General features: G+C 52.9%; 1 pseudogene across 1 annotated transcript; it reads right to left on the bottom strand.

Annotated features, from left to right (window-relative positions):
* Positions 1–3401: 3401 nt before the first annotated feature.
* Positions 3402–14031, bottom strand: LOC307219188 (histone H2A type 2-B pseudogene; annotated as a pseudogene). The gene is made up of 2 exons: positions 13981–14031; positions 3402–3813 (listed from the first exon to the last, which is right to left on the bottom strand). The product of its transcript is annotated as a histone H2A type 2-B pseudogene (transcript).
* Between the last annotated feature and the right edge of the window lie 10397 nt (positions 14032–24428).

Here is a 24428-nt window from a genome sequence, read left to right as displayed (position 1 = left end):
AGTGCTCTGATGGTGTTTCCTGCTTGGCAGGGGGTTGGACTCGATGGCCCTTGTGGTCTCTTCCAACTCTAGGATTCTATGATTCTACCATTGTATGTATGTATGTATGTATGATCCAAACCTGCTTGCTCCCGTCCCCCAGGCAGGTGTTCAGGCCCGGTGAGAACAGGATGTTGGTCTAGAGGGACCCTTGGCCTCATCCAGAAGACTCTTCTTGGGTGCTGATGGGTGGCTTTATTGAGGCAGAGCATCACTCCACCACAGAAGCCCCCACCTGCAGCCTTGAGTGGTATAGTCCAGGCAGAAGGTGACCCCCAGGTCCCCCTGCTGGATGTTGCCAAGCCAAAGAGCCAGGGCCTCCCCCCCCTTGGTGCAAAGCCCCCCCCCAGCCTGTGCCCCTGTATCATCTCAGCAGATGGTCAGGGAGACCCCTAAGGCCCAGACCTTTGCTGAGGTGGAGCCCGGCTGATTCTTCCGATCCCATTATTCCATTTAAAAATAGTCACAGCAGCTGACATAAGCAAATAAGCCAGATAAGATGAATGAAGACAATGCAATGATGTGGACCCCTGAAAATATTGAGTATAAAGTTTAAGAATAGTTTATAAAGGTTCAAAAGCAGAGGTATCAAGTCTTGTCTCCTACCCAACTAGAAGAGGAGGGACCCCCCTACCCAAACCCACTGAAAGGATGGGGGGCAGGATTCTGAATGATGCTGGGGAGAGGCTCAGCCCCGCCCCCAGCACCTGCCTGCCATTTCCTCCCTCACTCAGCCCATCAAGGGGGGAGGGAGATAGGGATGAACCACCTCTGGCCGCCCCCTCCAGAGAAGCCCCCTGCCCCACGTTGGAGGAGCCAGCCAGCTGCGTGGGGAGAGGCTCTTGGCAGGCGCTGCCACCCCCCAGCTCTCCGCAGTCCCCAGCACGCGCTCCCCAAGAGCCGGTTGTCGATGGTAACGTGCGGAGAAACTGATGGATGGTTCTGAATGAATGTTCAGTTTAAATTACCCGTTGTGCGGGCTCCAATTCATGGCTAATTCATTAGACACACATTCATACACAAAAATAAAGAGCTCCTCTCTGCCCACCCCTCTCACGTCATCGTGTGCCGAAGACGGCGCGAGGAAAGGCGGACCGACCATCTCCTTCCCGAGGGATGGAGGAAGCTGCCTTCTCCAGAGCCCAGTCACAGGGTCCCTCGAGCTCAAGACTGCCAACTCTGGCTGGCAGCAGAGACTCTACAGGGGTCCCTCCCGGCCCCACCTGAAGATGCCAGCGGGGGTTGAACCCGGGAGTGTCTGCATGCAAGGGCATGCAAGGGCCCTTCCTCTAAAATAAGTCAAGATGCCAGTCCTCATTGTTCTGAAGAAAGGATTGTCTCCACTGACTGGCAGTCATGGCTCTCCAGGGTTTCAGGCACAGCCTTTCCTAACTCCGGCTGGAGATGCCGGTGGAGACTGGACAGGGAAGCCGTGGCGTGCGATGAAGCTTCTCTTGGGGAACAAGCCCCAAGACTGGCATGAGCTCCACAGGCTTTGGCAAGGAGGCGTCAGGGGAACATGGAGGGGTCTAGCCTAGTCCCCCAGTCCCCTGACCCCACTGCAGGGCAGCCACAGGCCCTCCCCCTCCCTGACTCAGGGGTGCCCATGCCGGAGATGGTTTCCACTGGAAATGTAAGTATTTTACCTGCATGGTTTTTACTGCTGCTGTAGCTGAGAACCAATGCAAGGCTAAGTAAAGGTCAAGGGACCCCTGACCGTTAGGTCCAGTCGTGGCCGACTCCGGCGTTGTGGCGCTCATCTCACTTTACTGGCCGAGGGAGCCGGCCTACAGCTTCCGGGTCATGTGACCAGCAGGACTAAGCTGCTTCGGGCAAACCAGAGCAGCGCACGGAAATGCTGTTTACCTTTCTGCCAGAGTGGTACCTATTTATCTACTTGCACTTTGATGTGCTTTCGAATTGCTAGGTTGGCAAGGCTATGAGTGAATAAATCATATTTTAAACTTACTTTGCAGTCTGTTGTCAAATTCTTTGTTAAACGGAGGCAAGGAAAGAGGGAGGCAGTTTGCTCTGCGGCTGGACTTATTTAAAAGAAGGCTCCACTGCCTATTCCTAAATGCTTCATTTTGCTTGCTAAGGAAGGGACTTTAAGCTCTGTTCAACCCACACACCGTGGGCTGGCTCCTGGAGGAATAAATAGCAATTAACAGATCCTCTCCTGCCCATTCAAACCCATCCCACACTCTGGGGGGGGGGGGGGCAGGAAACGTTCAGCTCCAAAGGGAGGGTTCCCTCCACCTGAAGAAGCTTCCACTCCCAGTCACCCAGCAGCGGCCAGAGTTTACATGGCCACTGTGGGAACAGGTGCTGGGTGAGATGGGCCACGGGCCTGATCCAGGACACTCCCCTGCTGCTCTGATGCCCTTCCCCATATAGGGCACAGCAGTGACTTCCCGACAGGGGACAGAGGCACATTTGGGGGAGTTGTGGGGATGGGGTCCGAGAGCCACAAGGATGCTCCAAATCTGTTTGGCTTGCCTTTGATAGGGCAGCTGGCTGATGGCCTCCTCATGCCACGCTTGCTATTGGGATGGGCATCTCTGAAGGGGGGGGGGGGGTGCAGAGCATATTTGTCCTCTTGAGCAAGGACGCCGCAGGGCTTAGGGTGTCAGCACCCAAGGGGGCCTGTGCAGGCGGGCAGGGTGGGGATCCCAGCAGCGGAGAAGCAGAAAAGGGCACGCCTGCGGCAGGAGAGTGTTGGATGCCAGCCCTCCTCCCCCCCCTTTCATGTGGGAGTTCAAATAACTGTTGAGGGTTATTAATGGCGCAGGAAAGATAATTGTGACTCAAAAAACAGCAAAGCAGCCCAGAAGAGCAAAATAGATTCCTGGAATCTCGCTTGCAAAATGAAAATACAGTACCAGCGGCTGGCCGCGATGCAACTCTCCACCAGCGGCAGCTGCCAAGGGAGTGGAAGATTGCGGGGCAGGCGGGGGCATTTTACAGGGGGCTCCTATGCCTGGGGAGGGGGCAGCAAGGAGGCCTCCAGTGCCCAAGGCACAAAGCGCTGAGCTCCCAAGCAAAGGGGCTGAGCACCCCCCCAGAGCCCCTGCATTTCTATGACAACCACACTTTCTGCAAGGAGAGGAAGCCAAGGCCAGGTGTGTGAGAGGGAGGGGCACCCACCCCCCACCCCCCACCCTCCCACGTGGCAGCGGAAGGAAGAGAGGGAGGGAAGTGGCCAGGTCCTGGGGGCCAGGCTGGAAAGTGCCACTTTGGGCTGCGGCTGCCTGGGGAGGGTGGGGTGCTGTTTGGGAAGGTCCCCTCCCCAGGCAAGCCAAGGCCAGGGCTCCCCCTCCACTCTCCTGGCTGTGCTTGCCCCCCACTTCCTTTTTTCCTTTTTAGTGGCCCTTAAAAGAGCCTTTTTTGTGATGCAGGGATGTTTTAGGTTTTGTTAGGTGAAAGAGCCCGCTTCTTCCTCCTTTGCCTTTGGGCTTGTGGCTCTCTGTCTTCTTGGGAAGCAGAACAGCCTGGATATTGGGCAAGACTCCCCCCTGGGCAATACGGACTCCTCCCAGCAGCTTGTTCAATTCTTCATCCTTGGGAACCACCAGCTGCAGGTGATGGGGAGTGATCCTCGTTTTCTCCTTGTCTCGGGCAGCGTTGCCGGCCAGCTCCAGTATTTCAGCTGTGAGATACCGGTACTCCAGCATAGTTCCCTTTGCGGAGCAGGCGGCTGACGGGGAACTGGAGGCCAGTGCAGGAAGACTGCGATTTCGCCTTGGCTCTCGCCTTCCCACCTTGCTTGCGACACTGACATGGCGACACTGATTCAGCTCCGCTCAGAAGTGCAACAAAAAATAAAACTGCACTCGTCCCCCACTTCCTGGGGGGCTTCCCAATTGGCCACTGGGAGAATAGGACGCTGGTCCAGGTGAGCCACTGGCCTGTGGCAGAAGAATCTTGCGTCCTTTGCTCTCCTGCATCCTCCAGGCTTCAGCCACTGCTGCCCAGACTTCATTTTCAGCACCCTGCAACACACAAAACAATCGAAGTGTCTCTGAGCATGTGCAGAGTACTTTCCCCTCACCACTCAGCATGCCAACCCCCACACCCCTGGGACTAGTGGGCTGAGGTGTCAGATGGGAAGGCATGGCTTATGAGCAGTCGTGGGCTCCAGCACTTCTTTGGAGAGAGTGATTTATTCCGGGCTGCCCCTTAATTTTGGGGGGTAGGGATCAGGTCCCCCCCCTAAACCCCTCGCTGAGTTTAGCCCTGGACCAATCATGTGGTGGGGGGGGGGCTCCAGTCATCTCCAGGAAATGAAGCTGAAGTCCCTGAGAGATGCATTGTGGGTGGAGCAGGAAGTGAGGACTCCTGAGATGAGGCAACAGGGTGATGCAGCAGCAAAAAAAGCTAATTCAATTCTTGTTCTTAAAATGTCTACCCAGCCCCTCACCCAAGGATCACAGGGCAATTTGCAAGATAAAATTCAGCAGGTATTTGGTGTCCCAATCAAGGGAAGAAATAGTCTAACCCCCTGCAATACAGAAATCTCAGCTCCAGCATCCCTGACAGATGACAATCCAAACTCTTCTTAAAAACCTCCGAAGAAGGAGAGTCTCCCACCTGAGTGAGTCTGTTCCACTGTCAAGCAGCTCTTAGCATCAGACAGTTATTTCTGATATTTTGTCAGAATCTCCTTTCTTTTCTTTGAATCTGTCAGTATGAGTCCCACCCTCCAGAGGAGGAAAAACAGGCTTGCTCCCTCTTCCATGTGACGGCCCTTGAGATATTTGTAGGTTGAGATGTTTGCTGGTAGCTCTCATGTCCCCTCTCTGTCTCTTCCGGACGGAACATCCCCCACTCCCTCCTCACAAGGCGTGGTTTCCAGACCCTTGACCCCCTTGACCCCCCTCCTCTGCCCACCTTCCAGTTTCTCAACACCCTTCTTGAAATGGGGCTCCCAGAACAGGACACAGGATCCCGGTGGGGTCTCTCAAGGCAGAAGAGAGCAGCGCTGGTCCTTCCCTCGCTCTGACACTAGGCTTGATGCTGTCCATGTTCCAGCTTCACTTTCAAAACAAGTGAAGCAGGGGAGACTTGGGAGGAGGAAGGAATTCCCTTTCGTTTCTTTGGCATTGGTTGCAGCATCCTAGCAGGCACCCGAGAGGAGCAGCTCTTGCCAGGCAGCCTCTGAACGCTCCTGACTCAGCCCCGGCTGACCCTGGGCTTCATTAATTACAGCACTTATCACGGATGTTCCCTGGAGGATTCAGAAAGCTTCCCATCCATCAGCTCCACAACACAACAGCCGTACAAAGTAGGCCAGTGGGATCGTTCCCATGGCAGGCTGCTTGTCCTGGGGGCACCATGGCTGAAGAGGGCAGCCTTGACCTCCTCCAGCTGCCAGCTGACCCACGGCAGCTCTGCTCTGGGGAAACCTTTTCTCCCTCTCTCACACAACCCTAGAACTCACGGACATCCCATGAAGCTAAAGTCTGGAAGGTTCAGGACAGACGAGAGAAAGTCCTTCTTTTTCTTTAAAATATTTTTTTATTAGTAATTCCAACATAACATTTTATCAAAAAACATTTCATCCTTGAATCCCCCCCCCTTATTTTTCCCCTCCCCCCTCCCAAAGAAATAACCCTCCCCCTCCCCCCCCCGACTTCCCTCAGCTTCTCTCTCTGGTTTATCCACATATATTGTTTTCTGCATGTTACAAAAGTGTACAGATCCTTAACTTATCTGTCTAAATGTTATCAATAAAAAGTTTGTGAATGTTTATTCAAAACCTGCCAAGGAGTCCAGTTCATTTTGTTGCTTCTTTAGATACTTTGTAAAGGGTTCCCATTCATCTTTAAAATTACAGTTATCCTTGTCATGTAGTTTCTGTGTCAGTTTTGCGAATTCCACATAGTCCATCAGTTTCTCTTGCCACAGTTCTTTAGTCGGGATTTCCTCATTCTTCCATCCTTGTGCTATTTTTATTTTTTTAAAAGATATTTATTAAAGTTTCGGATATTACACATAAACATAACAACAATACAAACAAACACAAACAAAAACAAGTATAATTTCAATCCTTATTTCTTATAACTTACTTCCCCGACCTCCTCATACCTCCCCTTTCTGTATCCCAATTTCTAATTATCAAATCAGCAAATCCTCTCCCTTATTTTTCATTTACTTTTTTACCTTTCTTTTCTTTTTACTTAATCATTACCGCTGAAAACCATCTAAGCTTCTAAACCCACGTCATTCTAGCATTCACTAATTTTACAGTGTTTACTAAGATAGTCCTTGAATTTCTTCCAATCTTCTTCCACCGTCTCTTTCCCCTGGTCCCGGATTCTGCCAGCATCCCTGTGCTATTAAGACTCCTGCCGCTGTTGTCACATACATAAAGATATTTTTCAGTTTCCTTGGCCGGTCTTTTCCTACAATCCCTAACAAAAATGCTTCAGGCATTTTAAAAAATGTTAATTGGAACATTTTCTTCAACTCATTATATATCATTTCCCAAAACTTTTTAATTTCATTACAATCCCACCACATATGATAAAAGGTCCCTTCTTTTTCTTTGCACTTCCAACACATATTTGAAATGGTTTTGTACATTCTTCCTAGCTGTACTGGTGTTAGAGAGAAAGTCCTTCTTAAGGCAGCACAGAGTTAAACTGTGGAACTCACTGCCACAGGAGGCAGGGATGGCTCTGCCCTGCCCTCCACAGTTGGAGGCAGTGATGCGCCTGAACGGCAGTTGCTGGAAACCACAGGAGGGGAGAAGGCTCTTGGGGTCGGATCCTGCCTGCAGTGGGCATCTGGTTGGCCCCTGCGAGAACAGAAGGCGGGACTGGGTGGGCCCCTTTGGCCTGGTCCAGCAGGCTCTGCTTATCTTCTCCTGATGGGCCTCTGGTCTGATCCAGTGCAGGGCTCTTCGGAAGGGAAGCATTTACAGCGCAGGGTCTGTAAGGAGGAGGGAGGGGGGTTCTGATCTTGGAGTCCAGCCAGGGCAAGAGCTAGATGCGTTAGGGGAGAGAGTTTTTGTAGGGGAGGCTTGCCAGGCAAACGGAGGCCCTGCAAATGCCCCACTCCCCCCCCCCAGCACGCTGGCTTGGCAATCCCACCGAGATGGAGACCGGGGAGAAGAGGGACCAGAGTGCCGTGCGCATTCTCTAATCTCCCGGAATGGGGCAGGAGGAATGGGAGAGGAAACATCCTGAAGCTGTGACAAATTGGACACGGAGAGAGCAGCTCACTCGCCCGATACATCATTGCGCATGTCAAAGCCCCCCCCCCCTCTGAAAAATGATGGGAGGGCAATGCTATAGTGACAGAGAGCTATGGAGACGGTGTGGCCATTGCTTTCTTTCCCCAAAGGTGAGATTCTCTGCAGACTGAAAGAATACGGAAGCAGCAGCACAGGGGAAAGTGAGGGGGTGTGGATGTGTGAGAGGGTCCTCAGTGCCCAGCAAAGGAGGCTCAGCGTTCTCCTGTCTCCACCTCCAGCCTTCTGAAGGGGTGGTTAAGAACATAAGAAGAGTCTGGCTGGATCAAACCAATGGCCCATCTAGCCCAGCACCCTCTTCCCACGGTGGGCAACCATTCCAGCGTGAAATCTGCCAGCAGAACCCGGGCACAAGAGCCCCCTGCCCCCTGTGGGTTCCAACAACTGGTCCTTCTCGGGTGGAGTCCTGCCGTGGCCCTTCAGCATGGTTTTGTGGGGCTCTCAGGGTGGAACGGTCACCCCAACCTTTTGTCGATCAGAACTGGACAGGCTCCTTCTAAGCCAAACAGCTGCCCGGCAGACGGGACGCCCCTCTCCTTTCTTTTTTTTTTAAAAAATACATTTTTATTAGTTTTTAACATAATATCATTCATACAACAAAACTTCTCATCTTATACAATAGTTTTTGGACTTCCATCAACACCTCTGATAAATATCCGTTCTGGATCACATGTTCTGCATTTCTTAATTTCATATTACTTTTAATTATCTTTAACTAACAATTCTCCTCATTGTCTTTTTGGCAATATTTCAGATAATTCACCTTACAAAACTTCTTGCAAACCTACTAGCGTAATCTGTTCATCACAATTACTTTGCAAATAGTCCGTAAATTTACTCCAGTCTTCTGAGAATTTCTGGTCCCACAGCTTTCAAATTCTTCCTGTTAGGTTATCTAATTCTGCATAGTCCATCATTTTCATCCTACATTCTTATTTCGTCTGTAATCCTTCTTGCTTCCAATTTTGTGCCAATAATATTCTTGCTGCCGTCATTGCATACAAAAATAACTTACAATCCTTTCTGTTTATATCATCACCTTCAATGCCAAGTAAAAATGCTTCTGGTTTCTTAATAAATGTATATTTTCCCAGTAGTGATGTATGGAAGTGAGAGCTGGACCATAAAGAAGGCTGATCGCCGAAGAATTGATGCTTTTGAATTGTGGTGCTGGAGGAGACTCTTGAGAGTCCCATGGACTGCAAGAAGATCAAACCTCTCCATTCTGAAGGAAATCAGCCCTGAATGCTCACTGGAAGGACAGATCCTGAAGCTGAGGCGCCAAGACTTTGGCCACCTCATGAGAAGAGAAGACTCCCTGGAAAAGACCCTGATGTTGGGAAAGATGGAGGGCACAAGGAGAAGGGGACGACAGAGGACGAGATGGTGGGACAGTGTTCTTGAAGCTACCAGCATGAGTCTGACCAAACTGCGGGAGGCAGTGGAAGACAGGAGGGCCTGGTGTGCTCTGGTCCAGGGGGTCACGAAGAGGCGGACACCACTAAACGACTCAACAACAATAACACAATGCCAAGTAAAAAATGCTTCTGGTTTCTTAATAAATGTATATTTCAACATTTTTCCCATCTCATTATATATCATTTCCCAGAAAGATGCCCCTCTCCTTTCTGATGGGCAGGTGGGCATCTCTTCTTTGCCTGTGCTGCTGCTCTGCCCTTGAGATCTGCCTTGCCACCCTCCCTCCTGCCCTTTCCTTTGCAGGATCCTTCTGCCATCTAGTCTGGAGTCCTCCTCTTCTCATCTCTCCTCTGCACCAGAGTCACACGCAACTGGGCCCCTGACGATATCACTGTAAGAAACCGCCGGCCTTTCTGGGCATTTTCCCCACGTTCCCAATTTCCTGACTTTGCACAGCCAGCCCTGTTCTGCTCCTGGCTCAGGATGGGCTGAGGGACATTCCTCCCTCCCCGGATCCGCACATGTGTTTGGTGTGCGCATTGGAGCCCCCTCAAGAGGCAGGGGCTTGGGTGGGCAAGGGGCTCGTCTTCCAGGCCATCCAGCTCTTTCTAGGTCACGGAAGGCAGGGATGGAATCTGAGCTCTTGCAGGAAGAAAAGCTCTGCCGGTGGCCTTCCTTAATCCCTTGCAAATCCCAGCCTGTCCAGGGGCACCAGGGAGAGCTGGGAGACTGCAGGGCACTGGGGGGGGGGGGAGAGAGACCAGGCCCTCCCAATGCGGGTGGATGCAACCCACTTTTCTGTTCTCCCTCATGGCTTTGCAGCTGGGAACCAGCATGAAAAATGCCACCCAATTCTCCTCCTGAATGGCATCAATCCCGACTGCGGTACCAGTGGATTAGCAAAGTCTGGCAAGGACCCCAGCAGAGAGAGAGAGAGAGAGAAATATGTTGGAGGCCCAGATGCGAATGGAAAGGAATCCAAGCACAGCTGGAGGGCATGAGAGAAGGTGGCACAGATCTGTCCCCCTTCCTGTCTGAGGCTGGAAGCTGCCCAGGCCCTGAAGGCAGGTGGGGGCTTATCCCCCCCCCAGCCCCCAAAGGCTGAAAAAGATCCATCAGGCACCTTCCACTCCAGAGGGATATATATTATCTAAATTTGATAAGACAACTTAATTTCTCTCCATGTCTGTTACTGGCGATAAAACCGGGAGACTTTTATGACCCGGAGTCCTCTGCAAGATTGTCAGGAACTTATTATACAAGGTATAACTGGATTTCTCTCCGCAGATGGCTTGCAGCCATGAGCTGTAACGCAATTCTGCAGCACATGGGCTGGAATAAATGCAAAGCACTTGTTACAGCAACTTAGATAAGAGAGAAGGGAACACGGTTGCTCTTGCAGTCTAATTCCCAATCAGATCTGCTTCCTCCTGGCTGTGAAGGGCGAGAGGAGGAAGGCGGCACCTGGCCGGGCTGAGTCTTGCCACATGGGTGGGGGGCACCCACTGCTCTGCTCAGACCCACAGGGAGGGGGCCAGAAGACACCCCCTTTTTCCTGCCAATGCAGCGAGCAGCAAGGAAGGCACCGGGTGCAAGTGGAATCCCCAGCACAAGGACCTGGGGGGACACACCCAGTTGTCATCTGCAAAGCTGGGAGGAGAAAACACGCATGGTGACAGCAGCAGCAACAACAGAAAGGGGTTTTTCCTCCTGTGCCCACAGAAGTCGACCATGTTATGAGAATTATAAGGTCTAAGACATAAAATAAATGTACCAAGCAAACACTTACATAAATACGGTATATAAACCGCATGTCTGACACAGTGCAGGAAAAAAGTCCTGAAACCATTTTGTTTCCCCCAAATTGACCTCAAATGTTTCTCTGCAAGGAGGGAGAAAATGGGTGAGCCTGTGACCTGAGCTCAAGAATTAGGTATTTATCATCACAAAAGAATAGCCAGGCTGTCCAGGTAAGCCCATTAACAGCCAGGTAGACCCATTCACAGGTTTCCTGCCAGACAGGATTGTGTTGTAGATCACCCCTTCTGTGATGTATGTATGATGTTTTGGGGGTGGTCTTGGGCTCCAGGGTGGGCAATTTCAGTGGCCATATAAGGGCTTGTGCACCATTGTTCGGGGTCCCTCCTGCGTGTGGTTGTGAGCATCCTGTTGCAACAGTTCAATAAAGATCAGGCTTACCAGCTGCTTTGCTTCTCACTATTCTCTGGTTGGCCTCTGTTATTTTCTCCGACCAATGGAGAACCTACAGAAGGACTCTATATGGGCTCTTGGATACCCCATAAGGGAAAAGGAGCCCATTATGGGTAACGTGCAAGCAGGATTTGAGCACGAGAGCCACTCTTTCCTCCTGCAGTTTCCAGCAACTGGGATTCAGGAGCAGGGCTGCCTCTGACTGTGGAGGCAGAGCAGAGCCACCATGACTAGCAGGCGCTGAAAGTCTTATTCTCCATGAATTTGCCACAGCCTAGGTTCCTGTCGGAGAGAGTTCCATAGTTCAACAATGCACTGTGTGAAGAAGGACTTTCTTCCTTTTCCTCCAGGCTCAGACCCTGCTCACGGTTTGTGTCCTTGGACTGTGCAAATGTGCCAAACTGCAGCTTTTTATCTTAAAGCGTCAGAACCACCAGGAGGTCAACTCTGAATTCAGGGCGAGGTTTCCAGGTGCACATTTGCCAAATCTGGGTGTTCCGATGGACCAGTGGACCCAGGATCTTCCGCTGAGGATCTGCACCTTTCACAATCACTGCTTCTCCAGAGAAGAGGAAGGGGATCCAGTCTCCTCCCTCCCTCAAGAGAGGCTGTGGGATGGAGGCTGCTGCATTGCGGTCTGTGGAGCTGGCTGACCCTGGAACTTTGTGGCTGCTCAGACAAAGGCCCAAGGGAATCCAGGTGCTCCCCTGGTGGGGGAAGGCAGGGTCTGGGTCGGGCATGGCTGTGCCTTTGCTCTGCATCCAGAGCCCACTGACTCCGCCTGGCCAGTCCCTCCCCCCCTCCTCCTCCTCCTCCTCCTCCTCCTCCAGGTTTGGCTCATTCTTCCTCCTTTCCTCATTTCAGGCTGTCCAAAGCAGAGGCCAGATAACTGGCCAGCGATTCTTTATGCACTTAGCCGCTTCCAGGGCGTCCCGTGGGCAGGCAGCCGCCACCTGGCACCCTCATTTATCTCCATTTGCTGCTTCCTGCCTCGCGCCCCTAATTTCTAGCCGGTGCCTCGGAGGTGAAAGCCTTATCTGCCTTGCCGTTCCCGGATCGGAAAACAATTGCAGCCCCTTCTCTGGGAAGGCCTTGCTGACAGGCCTATTAGTGTCAGCGAGTTTGAGACACGGCTGGGCTGGCAGGGCAATCAGGCACCCCCAGGCCAGCTGGGGAGGTGGGCACCTGCCCTCTCCCTGGCACCGTGCTCCTGGATGGCACCAGAGAACAGAGGAGGAGGAACCATGGAGGAAAAGGTCTCTTTGGATAAATTAACTGGCATATAAAAACCCCTTCCTTTCCCCGTAGCCTTTGACCAGCTTCCTTTGTTCCCTGTATGAGCTGCTGGATTCACATGGGGATTCTGGTCCTAAGAAGCCAAGCAGAGCCCCCTGGATCCGGCCAATGGCCCATCTAGTCCAGCATCCTGTTCTCACACTGGACAGCCAGAGGCTTTGATCAGGAACCCGCAAGCAGGATGGGAGCGCAAGAGTCCTCTCCTGTCTGGGTGCCTGGTGGAAGGGGGTCTGGGGTCTGACTTGGGAGAGGGGGGTCAGTGATTTGTGGGGACCTGCAGCAGCCAGGAGGCAGGAGTCAGAGCTGGAGGGTGGAGCCTGGGTGGGTTGGAAAAAGAGGAGGAGGAAGTGGGTTAGGCAAGCAAAGAGCCAGGGGCTTCCCCACACTCTCTGCACCGCTGTCTCCCAGAACCAGGAGCGGACTGAAAAGGGGTGAGCAGGGGATGTTTCCACGCAGGCATTGTCTCCAGATGTGTGTGTGCATGTCAGGGACCGGCTGGATGAAAGGGGGGGGGGAGATACCAGCTGGGAAACCCCAAAGGGAAGGAGGCTCTGAGCCTGGGAGTGGGGGTGGGACGATGACAAGTGGTTAGAGGGAAAAGAAGGAGCAGACTGACAACCGGGTTAAGTGAGCAGGAAGAGGCTGTGGCAGAGAGCGGTCCTGATTCAGAGGCTGAAGAGGATGGGGGCAGGAGACAGAGATGAGGCAGGCTGCTGCAGAATCCAGGGGGTCTCCCCCTCCTGCTGCAACCAGCTCCCCTTCCCCAGTTGCTGCAATTGCTCCGCTGGGATGTTGGGCATTGGCCTGATCCAGCAGGCTCTCCTTGCGTTCTGCTGTGCCCTGTTGGCCTGGCTCAGAGACTGGCAGGCAGGCCGGCCGGCTGGCTGGCTCTTCTTCCCAGGCCCTCCTGCGCCCACGTGGCTCCAGGTTTCTTTCAGCCCGGCGTTTAAAATTCCAAAGAAAGCCAGATTCAAAAGTAAGTTTCTTATCGGGTGTCAGGGAGGAAATTATGAGTGCCTCATTGTCCAAGGTTAAAAAGTGAGGGCTGTGCTTGGCTGGGGAGCGGCAGCAGATAAGATGAAATGTTTTCTATTCAAATGAATGGGCTCCTCTCTTCTCTGTAATAAACGATCAGTGTCAATATGACAAATTAATCCTGCATTGAGATCCATTTAGAGTGCAGGCAAACGGGGGCGGGGGGGGGGGCGAGGGAGAGGGAGAGGGAAGAAGCGGCCAGGTGGAGGAGAGTCAGCATTTCCGCCACCGCCATGTCCACCCCCTGGGGGGGGGGAGAGGTTTCTTGGAGGGGGTGGGAGGAGACAAAGGCTACTGGCAGGCAGGCACCAAGACGGAGGGGGGGGTGGAGGACGCTGCGGCGGCGGCAGGGGGTGGTCAGGGGCCAGCCATTTGTCTCAGCACAGCTGCCTCCGTCCCCATCCCTTCCACACTTGTGGGAACGCGCAATTGGAAGCTGCAGGCATCCTGGGAGCCAGGCCCCCTTCTCAGCCCGGGCAGGAGGGGGAGCATGCATTGCAAGGCATTGCAGCCCCACTGCTGTTGGTCCCCTCCAACATGCCTTGCAGGGGTGGGACTAGACCTCCCTCGGGTCCCTTCCAAGTCTCCATTGCTGTGGTTCTATGTTTGGGGTGGATGAGCACAGCTTGAGTTCAGCCTTAGAAAGTGACGCTCAGAGGGAAGAAGGCAGGAGCCCCACAACGCAGGGGCAGAGGGAACCAGCCAGAAGTTCTCCTGGCACTGACCTGCTGCCTGTTGGCTCCTGGACCCAGCAGCCGCTGCTCCTCCTGGGCCATAACCCTGGGCTGCCGGCCACTGGCTGCCTGTCTGCTTGCTCCGGGAATTGAGGTTGGGAGAGCAGGCGGTTCCCCAACAAGAGGCTTTCCCCCCTCTGCTTTTTCCTGGGTGTGTGTGTGGGTGTGTGTGTGTGTGTTCGTATGTGCTTGGGCTCTGCAGGTTGTTTCTGTGGGCTCAGGGCCTTCCAGGGCAGGCAAGCTCTGAGCTTCTCCTCAATCACTTTCTCCACGTTGTATTTTACCACCCTCTGCCCTCAAAGATACATTTTCTCCCACGCTATAAAGGCCAAAACGTTGTGGCGGCCTTTCCTTGGAGGAGAACGTCTCTGCATCCTGCACCTTTTCCAGGGCCAAAGCTCCACAGGGGAGCCCCTTGCAGGTAGAAGGTGCCAGGTTCATTCTGCAGCATCTCCAGGTAGGAAAGACTGGGAGAGACTCCTGCCAGTCCGTGTGGACAGCCCTGGCCGAGATGGGCCCCTGCTCTGACGCAGTGAATGGCAGCCTCCTCTGCTCCACAAGCACCGCGGATGTGGGGGAGAGAGAAGCTGGGTGTCAAGGGGTCCAAAGGCCCTTCCGCCTGGCCTGGGTGACCCCTGCCCCTGCCCAGAGGAAGGGGATGGGCGGGAAGGCCCAGGGAGCCACAGGCAGGCTACACCCTCCCCCCCCCGGCGCACACATGCAGGCTGCCTCCCTCTGCCAGAGTTCCTCCCCGCCCCCCGTTGCATTGCAGCTGGGTGACCCACGTGGCTCCCAAGATACGGAACCCTTGAAAAGAGACAGTGACAAATGGGACTCCTGCTCCAAGTGGCAGGAGCTGCAGGCGGGGGCCGGGGGGGGAGCAGGCAAGATGCGCCTTTCAGGGAGAAGCTGAAGGTCAGGATCTGCTGCCTCCTCCTGGGCTGGTGCTGCAAGGGGGGGCGTGGAGGGGCTGCCCCACGGAGAAGGGGCTAGGCCATTGAGGAGAATAAGGAAACAGAAAGAGCCTGCTGCTGGATCAGGCCCAGGGCCCCTCTAGTCCAGTGTCCTGTTCTCACAGAGGCCAACCAGGTGCCATAATAATAATAATAGTAATAGTAATAATAATAATTTATTATTTATACGCCGCCCATCTGGCTGGGTTTCCCCAGCCACTCTGGGCGGCTTCCAACAACATGTTAAAATACAGTAGTCTGTTAAACATTAAAAGCTTCCCTAAACAGGGCTGCCTTCAAATGTCTTTTAAAGATAGCTGCTTATTTCCTTCACATCTGGTGGGAGGGCCTTCCACAGGGCGGGTGAGAAGGCCTGGTTCCCTGTAACTTGGCTTCTCACAGGGAGGGAACCACCAGAAGGCCCTCAGTGCTGGACCTCAGTGTCCAGGCAGAACGATGGGGGTGGAGATGCTCCTTCAGGTATACAGGTATACCAATGGGAAACCAGCCAGCAGGATTGGATCGCAGTAGCACCTTCCCCTCCTGTGGTTCCAAAAGTGTCACAGCCTCCAGCTGTGCAAATATATATATATATATATATACACACACACACACACACACACACACACACACACACACACACACAAACTTAGTTGGTCTCTAAGGTGCTACTGGACAATGTTTTTATATATTTCGAATGTGTCAGACCAACACGGCTATCTACCTGAATCCAGCTGTGCAGGAAGAGGAGAGCCATCCTGGCTAGTGAGAGGCAGTTGCCCCAGGTGCAAAATTGTTAGGGATGCAAAATTTCAACACCCGGTGCTGCCTCCACACAGCTGGGCTCCGTTGAAAATAACTTCTCCACGTGAACCAGGAAGTGACTTCTCCCAGCAACAGAACCAACTCTTCTTTTCTCATCTCTATGGCCACAATCTCCTGGGTGATGTGGACCCCATTAGGCAGCTGGATGCACAGGCACACTCCATTTCCCTCCCTCCCACTCCCCTCGGTGTGGCTCCGGGTGCCGGCATCCCACGCTACACCACTGTGGCTGGTAGCCCTTGACGGCTCCTCTCCGCTCCTCCATGTATTTGTCTGATCCTCTTTTAAAGCCATCTATGAGAGCTGGTAGCCCTCACTTCCTCCTGAGGGAGGGAGTTCCATAGGTTAACTCTGTTACTGCATAAGGGGGGGGAAGGGGGGAAAAAGAAAAAAAGGGAGGGAAAGGGGAAAAGGAAAAAATACAAATAAGGAAAAGGGAAAAAAGAAAAATAATAATAATAATAAAATAAAATAAAAACTCTGCACTGCATGAAGACAGCTTTTCATTCATTCATCTTGGATCTTCCAATATTCAGCATCATTGGATTTCTAGTGTCAGGTGATGAGAGGAAGAGAAACATTTCTCTCTCCACTTTCTCCATGCCAGGCATAATTGAACGAAATGCAATCATGTCGCCTCTCACTTGCTTTTTCTTTAAACTACAAAGTCCCAAACGCTGCGGCCGTTCTTCACAGGGCAGCCACGCCATCCCACTCTCAATCCTTCCAATTTGGCAGTAGAGCAGACCCAGGCGGATGCTGGGCTGTCCTCCTCTAGCAGTGGGGCAGACTGCAGCCTCGCAGACCCCCCCAGTTTGCTTGAAACACGAGGGGCTCAGGGGGGCTTCTCTGCCCTTTGCACACCAAGGCTGGCTTCTCCCCACTTCCTTCTTGCCTGGACTCCTTTTTCTCCAGGTCCCTGTGAATCCAGACCCTGTAGGTGTTTGGATTGCTAATTCATTAACCTTCCCTAAACTGCACCCGGGAAGGCGCAGGTCCTGCTCAGAATGGTGGAAATATGCCAAGAATTCCCACGTTTCTGTGTTCAGAGCCAGGATTCTAAATTGTGTTCTGGGATGCTTATTGTGAAGGAAATGCCCAGACTTGAAAAGGTGCGTCGTGGCCACACAAACTGCGGTGCCTCCCGGCAAATGCCCTCAGGCCCCCATCCCGCTCATACCCCCCAGCAGGAAATCCTTTCACCTATAGGTTGCTGACAGAGGCCGGTCCAGATTGTTGAATCCTCTGAACGCCCCAGTTTGAGAAGGATGTGGACAAGCTGGAAGGTGTGCAAAGGAGGGTGACCAAGAGGATCCAGGGTCTGGCAAGCAAGCCTGATGAGGAACGGTTGAAGGAGCTGGGCCTGCTTAGCCTGGAGAAGACGGAGGGGTGATCTGAAGGCCATCTGCAAAGAGCTGAAGGACTGCCGTGTGGAAGATGGAGCAAGCTGTTTTCTCGCTGCTCCAGAGTGGGGGACCTGCAAAGAGGGAAGGAAGGGGGCAGCTGCCTCCCCCCCCCCACCGCTGTCCAGGCCAGGGGGCCTCTCTTTGTCCAGGAGGGGGCAGCCACAGAGTCCTCCTCCCGCTGCCCTGATCAGCATCCAGCCGGTGTAAGCCGGGTAGGGAAAAAAAAACATTTGAGAATTGGGAGCCGGTGAAAGATTACATTTATTTGTTATAAACTGATTATTTTTCTGTTTGGCTGAGGCTGGCTGGTGCAGCTGACACCCTGAATTGTGATTTATATTCATGTTTAGTCATTTATAATGAAGAGCCGGGAACTTGCTCTCCCGGAGATGGGCGACCTGGTTTCACCTTCCTGCCTCACAGGGCCAGAGGTGGCCCAGCCCAGATCCCAATTGGCCCTGATCCTACACTCCTTCTGCCACCAGACACCTTTGGGAGTGCAGAAGGCCCACTTCTTCTCCAGATAAGTGGAAGGGGTAGCAAGGGGCTCAGTTGGTGCGTCCTGCTTTGCCCATCACAAAACTATGGCATCAATGAATTGTAGAATTGGAAGGGACCCCGAGGGTCATCCAGTCCAGCCCCCTCCAATGCAGGAATCTCAGCTCAGGCATCCATGGCAGGTAGCCTTCCAACCTCTGCTTAAAAGCCTCCAAGGAAGGAAAACCCACTGGAGTCCAAGGGAGACCGTTCCACTGTCAAGCAGCTCTTACGGCCAGAAAGCTTTTCCTGAGGTTTAGTCGGAATCTCCTTTCCTGTCGCTTGAAGCCATGGGTTCGAGTCCTTCCCTCCAGAGCAGCAGAAAACAGACTTGTTCCACCTCCCATCTGATATTTGAAGATGGCTCTCATATCGCCTTACCTCACATTATAAAGAACTTCCCAGTGAATCCTTCAACCTTTTCTAGATCCTTTGATTTCTTAAAAAATGCCAGATTTCTAGTTTGATCAGAATTTAATTCTGGCCCAAGATCCCTGTGTAACACAGACCAGACAGTTCAAGGAGGGTTTGGTTCTGCCCTCTTTTACTCCACATTAGTCTCCTTGGGGTGAAATGCAAGGCAAGGCAATCCAAACCTGACTAGAAGAGGTGGGCTCCCTCACACAGATGCAAAAGGCAGCTGCAGCTCCTCACCTGTAGCAGGTGAGTTTTTTGGGGAGAGGTAACTAACTGAATTATGGTGCTGGAGGAGACTCTTGAGAGTCCCAAGGACTGCAAGAAGATCAAACCTCTCCATTCTGAAGGAAATCAGCCCTGAATGTTCACTGGAAGGACAGATCGTGAAGCTGAGGCTCCAAGACTTTGGCCACCTCATGAGAAGAGAAGACTCCCTGGAAAAGACCCTGATGTTGGGAAAGATGGAGGGCACAAGGAGAAGGGGACGACAGAGGATGAGATGGTGGGACAGTGTTCTTGAAGCGACCAGCATGAGTTTGACCAAACTGTGGGAGGCAGTGGAAGACAGGAGTGCCTGGCGTGCTCTGGTCCAGGGGGTCACGAAGAGCCGGACACGACTCAACGACTCAACAACTACACCTGGGTGACTTGACCCAGGAGCCCCTTTACCTGATAAAGTTTCTCTCTGGATGGTCTTTTCTGCCCCCACCCCATCTGAGATGCATCTTTTGCTAAGCAATGGTCCTCCTGTAGATGCCCGGTTGATTTCACCAAAGTGACGTGGTTAATGGCTGAGCAGCTGGACTTGGGGGGATGTTTAGGCACAGGCAATTAGAGCAGCCCAACCAGAACGTACATCTTTCTTAATTAAAGTTCATCAGAATAAAACCAACACCACATTTTGTGGCACCTTCAAGGCTAATACCGATATGGTCGTTTGAGCTATCGTATGTTGGGGTGAATTTCAAACGTTGTGAGGAAAAGGGAAGCTCCTCGCCTCTCTCCTCAATGAATCCCCACAACAAGCGCCTTGTGAGGTCGATTAGTCTGAGAGGCAGCGACTGACCCGTGAGTGGGGACTTGAACCCTGGTCTCACCAGGTCTTCATCTAAGCCCCCCCCCCCCGCTGCCTCTTCACAGCCCTGACCTGGGACCACCTTCCTCCCTTTGAAGAGAAGAGGGGAGAGGGCTTCTCTGCCGCAGGGGAGAGAATCAGGGCCATGTGCTGGTTTGAAAGAGGGGAATTGCTCATATAATCCTCAAAGGGTTTGCTTTTTCCTTTTGACTTTTAAAAAAATCTAATATCTTCATTTCCATACCTTTTTTAAGCTAATTTGTGGAAAATTAAAATGGCGAGGCCCACAAAGGCTGCATTTTAATTGAATCTTGTATCTGAGCCGTGGCGCGGAGTCTCTCTTGGCCTCCTTGATTAGCCTCCTCCATTAAATCATTTTTGCCTCGTTTAGCTGAGATACCGTCTCCTTGCGAGGCCTGGGACTTGGGGACTGGAGGAGGAGCAGCAGGAGGAAGTGCTCCCTGCCAAAGCAGATGAGGACCCACCATGGCGGCAGGAGGGGCAGAGCGAGGGAGGGAGAGGGGGCTGGACCCGTCCGGCCTTGTCTGAGGTCCAGGGGGCTTCAGGGGCAGCTGCCCAACACCCAGCCCTTGGCCAGGAAGGCCCATCTTGGCTCAGACAGAATCATAGAGTCAGGGTCAGGAGGGACCCTAAGGGTCATCTAGTCCAACCCCCTGCAATGCAGAAATTGGGACTCCCCTGCCAAGCCTAGAGGGTGCAGCAGCTCCTCCAGGAAAGGGACCGTGCACAGTATCCCGAATCCAGCACAGAACCACCACTGTGGGCGATCCAGCAGAGGGGATGCCACAGGGGTCCCCGAGCCCGGTGCCATCTGCAGGGGGGTGTTTAATCATTTGACTGTCTCCAAAATGGGAATGGCTGTGTGTATTGATGAAAGGGTTTAACACTGCAGTGTTCTAAGGGACTCTGAGCTTTCACTGAGCTGATAATTAACTATCACTGTTTTCTGATAGCTCACACACGAGTGTTTAACCTTAGATTAAGGTATTGAATTGCAAATTAACCATCTTGGAAGCATGGTGACTGAAGTTTCTTTTTCTCAGACTCTCAGAGAGTAAGGATGTAACTGAAGCTCCCCAGGATCACCCAGACCCAGGCTGGAATTCAGGCTGTGGTCAGAGACAGACCTCTGCTTCTTGGTCTGTTGGAATTATTTCATATTTTGTAAGATGCTGAGCCTGTGTCTTGGACGGGTACATGTCTCGTGGAATTGTTTCAATGTATCATTTGATGTTTTTGTTTTGTTTTGAAGAAAGTTCTGCAAGTGACGTTGCTGAATAATATCTCATGGGTCTGGACAATGCTTCATGTCCAAAAGGAGTCAGTTTTTAGGCATCCAGCACAATATTCGTATCTGCAATAAGGGATATGCAAAGCGGGGGGAGGGCAGTGGAGGGAGGGGCACCACCCGCCTCCTCCTGGTTCCGCAGTTTGCTGATTCCAGAGCCTGGGAGGGAAAGGAAACCTGGAGGAGGAGGAGGAAAGATTAGGAGGCAGCAGCTGGTTTAATCAAGCAAATGCCAGGAAAAAGGAATCCCTGAACATGAGAGAGAGAGAGAGAGAGAGAGAGAGAGAGAGAGAGAGAGAGAGAGAATTGGAAGGGAAGGATGAAGCCCAGCGGACCCCCAGCAAGTGATGGAAGGCAGGAAGAGCTCCTTGTCAGCTGTGGGGATGGAGGGAAGGAGTTGGAGAGAGAAGTGAGAAGTGCCTGGTGGTCTCCGCAGAGCGATCCAGGCAGTTTGAGATCCTGCCAGCCAGAGCGGCGGGGGGGGGGGGGGGGAGCCTGGCACTCACAGAGCCCTGGCAGTGCAGACTTGGAAGGGACCCCGGATGCATCCAGCAGCTTCCTCTGTCATCCTGGGCATGCAAATTCCTGTCCTGCCGCCCGATTTGTCATTTAATCAAAGTGTCTCCTGGCACACCCTCCCTAACCCAGTCGCAGCAAAGCGCCTCTCTTGTATTAAGAGCTATTATTTATTTCGCTTTGATTCAGGCCACCTTCCGGAGTGCTTCTCCAGCCAAGGCCACTCACACCATCAAAATGCAATACGACATCTGCAATGCAAGGGACTAATGCAGCCGTCATGGAATTCTGCAACTCCCAAAGAGATGCAAAGCAAGGAAAAAACCTTCCAACAGAGCAGGGTTGATGGGGGCGAGAGAGATTTCCCACCCAGGGGCCACATTTCCTTCCGGACAATGTTCCAGGGGCCACATGCCAAAGTGTGCTACTTTTACTTTTGTGCAAGAGCATATGTCATGCACCCACGGAGACACCCCTCCCTGCCCTCCATCCAGGCAAGCCAGAGTGCAAGGACACAGTCCCCCCCCCAGCCAAAAACACTCAGGGAGGCAGCAGGGGAGGGCCAGGGAGGGGGGTGTGCAGGAGAGAGTCCCAAGGGCCAGGGAGGGAGGCCTGGAGACCCCTGAACCTGAGGTGTCCACCCCTGCAGCAGAGAGAATCTCAGGTAGGGAGAGTCCTGCTTCCGGGTTCCCTTTGGGGGCACCTGGTCAGCCGCCGAGAGGAGATGATGCCAGACAATGCCAGACTCGAGGGGCACCCTTGGGCCTGATCCAGGCAGCCTCTTGCGTTGTTAGGTGAACTTGATCTCCCTCCCTCCCTCTCTCTTTATGGATTTGTAGCTCACCCTTTAGCTGTGACGCGGCAGCTAAAAAAGCCAATGCAATTCTGGGCTGCATCAATAGGAGTATTGCATCTAGATCAAGGGAAGTAATAGTGCCACTGTATTCTGCTCTGGTCAGACCTCACCTGGAGTACTGTGTCCAGTTCTGGGCACCACAGTTCAAGAAGGACACTGAGAAACTGGAACGTGTCCAGAGGAGGGCAACCAAAATGGTCAAAGGCCTGGAAACGATGCCTTATGAGGAACGGCTAAGGGAGCTGGCCATGTTTAGCCTGGAGAAGAGGAGGTTAAGGGGTGATATGATAGCCATGTTCAAATATATAAAAGGATGTCACATAGAGGAGGGAGAAAGGTTGTTTTCTGCTGTTCCAGAGAAGCGGACACGGAGCAATGGTTCCAAACTACAAGAAAGAAGATTCCACCTAAACATTAGGAAGAACTTCCTGACAGTAAGAGCTGTTTGACAGTGGAATTTGCTGCCCAGGAGTGTGGTGGAGTCTCCTTCTTTGGAGGTCTTTAAGCAGAGGCTTGACAACCATATGTCAGGAGTGCTCTGATGGTGTTTCCTGCTTGGCAGGGGGTTGGACTCGATGGCCCTTGTGGTCTCTTCCAACTCTATGATTCTATCATTCTATGATTCAATGCGCCCGGATCAATGCTCAGGAGGATCCCAACTGTGGGGCTGCAGAGTTTGGAGACACAGCCGGGGGGAGAAAGGGGCAGCAGGGCCTTGGGAGCAACTTGCTGCTGTTTCTGAAGCTGGCAGGGAGAATATTCTGGGCCAGACACAAGAGGCCCAGTTTAAGGACATGCCCATCCATGCGTCTCCCCCAAAGGCACCACACATCTTCCAGAGCGACTCTGAGCATCGCTGAGGAGTTTGTGGCCCCTCTGGTGAAGAGGCAGCGTTTGCCCTGGGGTCCATCCTCAGACCCTCCAAAGCTCTCTGGACTCAGAGCCCCCCCACACCCTTGAGCTAGAAGCCCCCACTCAGGTCTACCAGAGATGGCATAGTGTGGGGAAATGGGGAAGGGGGCAGCGCCCAGTGTCCTGAGCCCCAGCCAGCTGGGATCCACACATGGCCCTTGGAGGCTTCGGAGCCCCAGAGCTGCAAAGCAGATGGATGGTGAAGTCCTTTTCACCCTGTTAGATTACCCAGGATTAACCTTGATCTGAGTAATAGATATTCTAAATGGAAGTCCTGCTCAGGAGGATTCCCACCATATGTTCTTGGAAGGGAACATGAAGGATTGGAGAAGGTGAGGGTGCTGGAGGGAGGGAGCTGCTGGTGGGACTCTGAAGAGCTCAGCTTCACAGAATCATAGAGTGGGAAAGTTGGAAGGGATCCCGAGGGTCATCTAGTCCAACCCCCTGAAATCCAGGAATCTCAGCTCAAGCATCCCTGACAGATGGCCACCCAACCTCTGCTTAACCCCCCCCCCAGGAAGAAGAGTCCACCACCTCCCCAGGGAGACCCCTCCACTGCCAAAAACCTCTTACTCTCAATAAGTTCTTCCTGATGTCTCACTGGAATCTCCTTTCCTGACATTTGAATCCATTGTTTGGGGTCCTGCCTGAAACCCTCCAGCCTCTTCTCCCTCCCCTGCTGGACCCATTGGCTGGCTCAGAGCCCACAAGCCACTGGCTCAGTGGGGGGTTGCAGTGGGGGGTTTCTGGCTTGCAGCCTTTTCCTTGCTCCTCCTCCTGGCATTTGGGAATCCTTCAAGCAGAGAGGCTTAATGGGAGGGACTCATCCTGCTGTCAGTCACAGGCACTCAGCCTCTTCATCCTGCCTGCAGAACAGCGCTATAAATGAGCTGTCTTGCAGAAGGACTGACAGGTGACTATCAAGCGCTAAACAGTAGGAAGACCCGCACAAGGAAGTCTGTTTGTAGCCATGATGCTCTAAGAGACACCCCCAGCTGCTCCTGGGCTGTTGTGAGCTCCACCCACCCACCAGTACCAAGATAAATGAATTCTCTCTCTCTCTCTTTCTCTCTCTCTCTCTCCCCCCCCCCTCTCTCTCACACACATGGCCAGTTCAAGATATTTTGCTGCCAGTGTTGGCTTTCTAAGAATTAATGGATGAGGAGGGGGCGATGGATGCCCCAATAGCCCCTGTGAGAACAGGATGCTGAACTAGATGCTCCCATTTGGCTTGACCCAGCAGGGCTCCTCTGATGTTCCCTTGCCCCCCCCCCCCAGCTGGACTGGGCCCCAGCATCAGGCAGGGAAAGAGCAGCAGTGGGGAAGCAGCAGCCAGTGGCAGCAGGACACCTGCAGGTCTCTAGCAAAGGGCCTTCTCAGGGTTTGCTGGAATCATACACTCCTAGAATGGTAGAATTGGAAGGGACCCCAAGTGTCATCTAGTCCAACCCCGCTGTAATTCAGGAAGAGGAGCATCCCTCGTGGATGATGCCAGAAGCAAGCAAGGAGGACCCCAGGGTCAAGCAGAAGCCACCAAGGATCCACAGGCTCAGGAGGAGAGGACGTCTCCTCATGTCTCAACAACAACAGCCCAAATATCCACAACGCACCACAGAGGTTGTGCTGCCCCAGA

Source organism: Podarcis cretensis (assembly GCF_951804945.1).
Source record: "Podarcis cretensis genome assembly, chromosome: 6".
Taxonomy (NCBI): Eukaryota; Metazoa; Chordata; class Lepidosauria; order Squamata; family Lacertidae; genus Podarcis; species Podarcis cretensis.
This window is presented reverse-complemented; position numbering and strand designations above follow the sequence as displayed.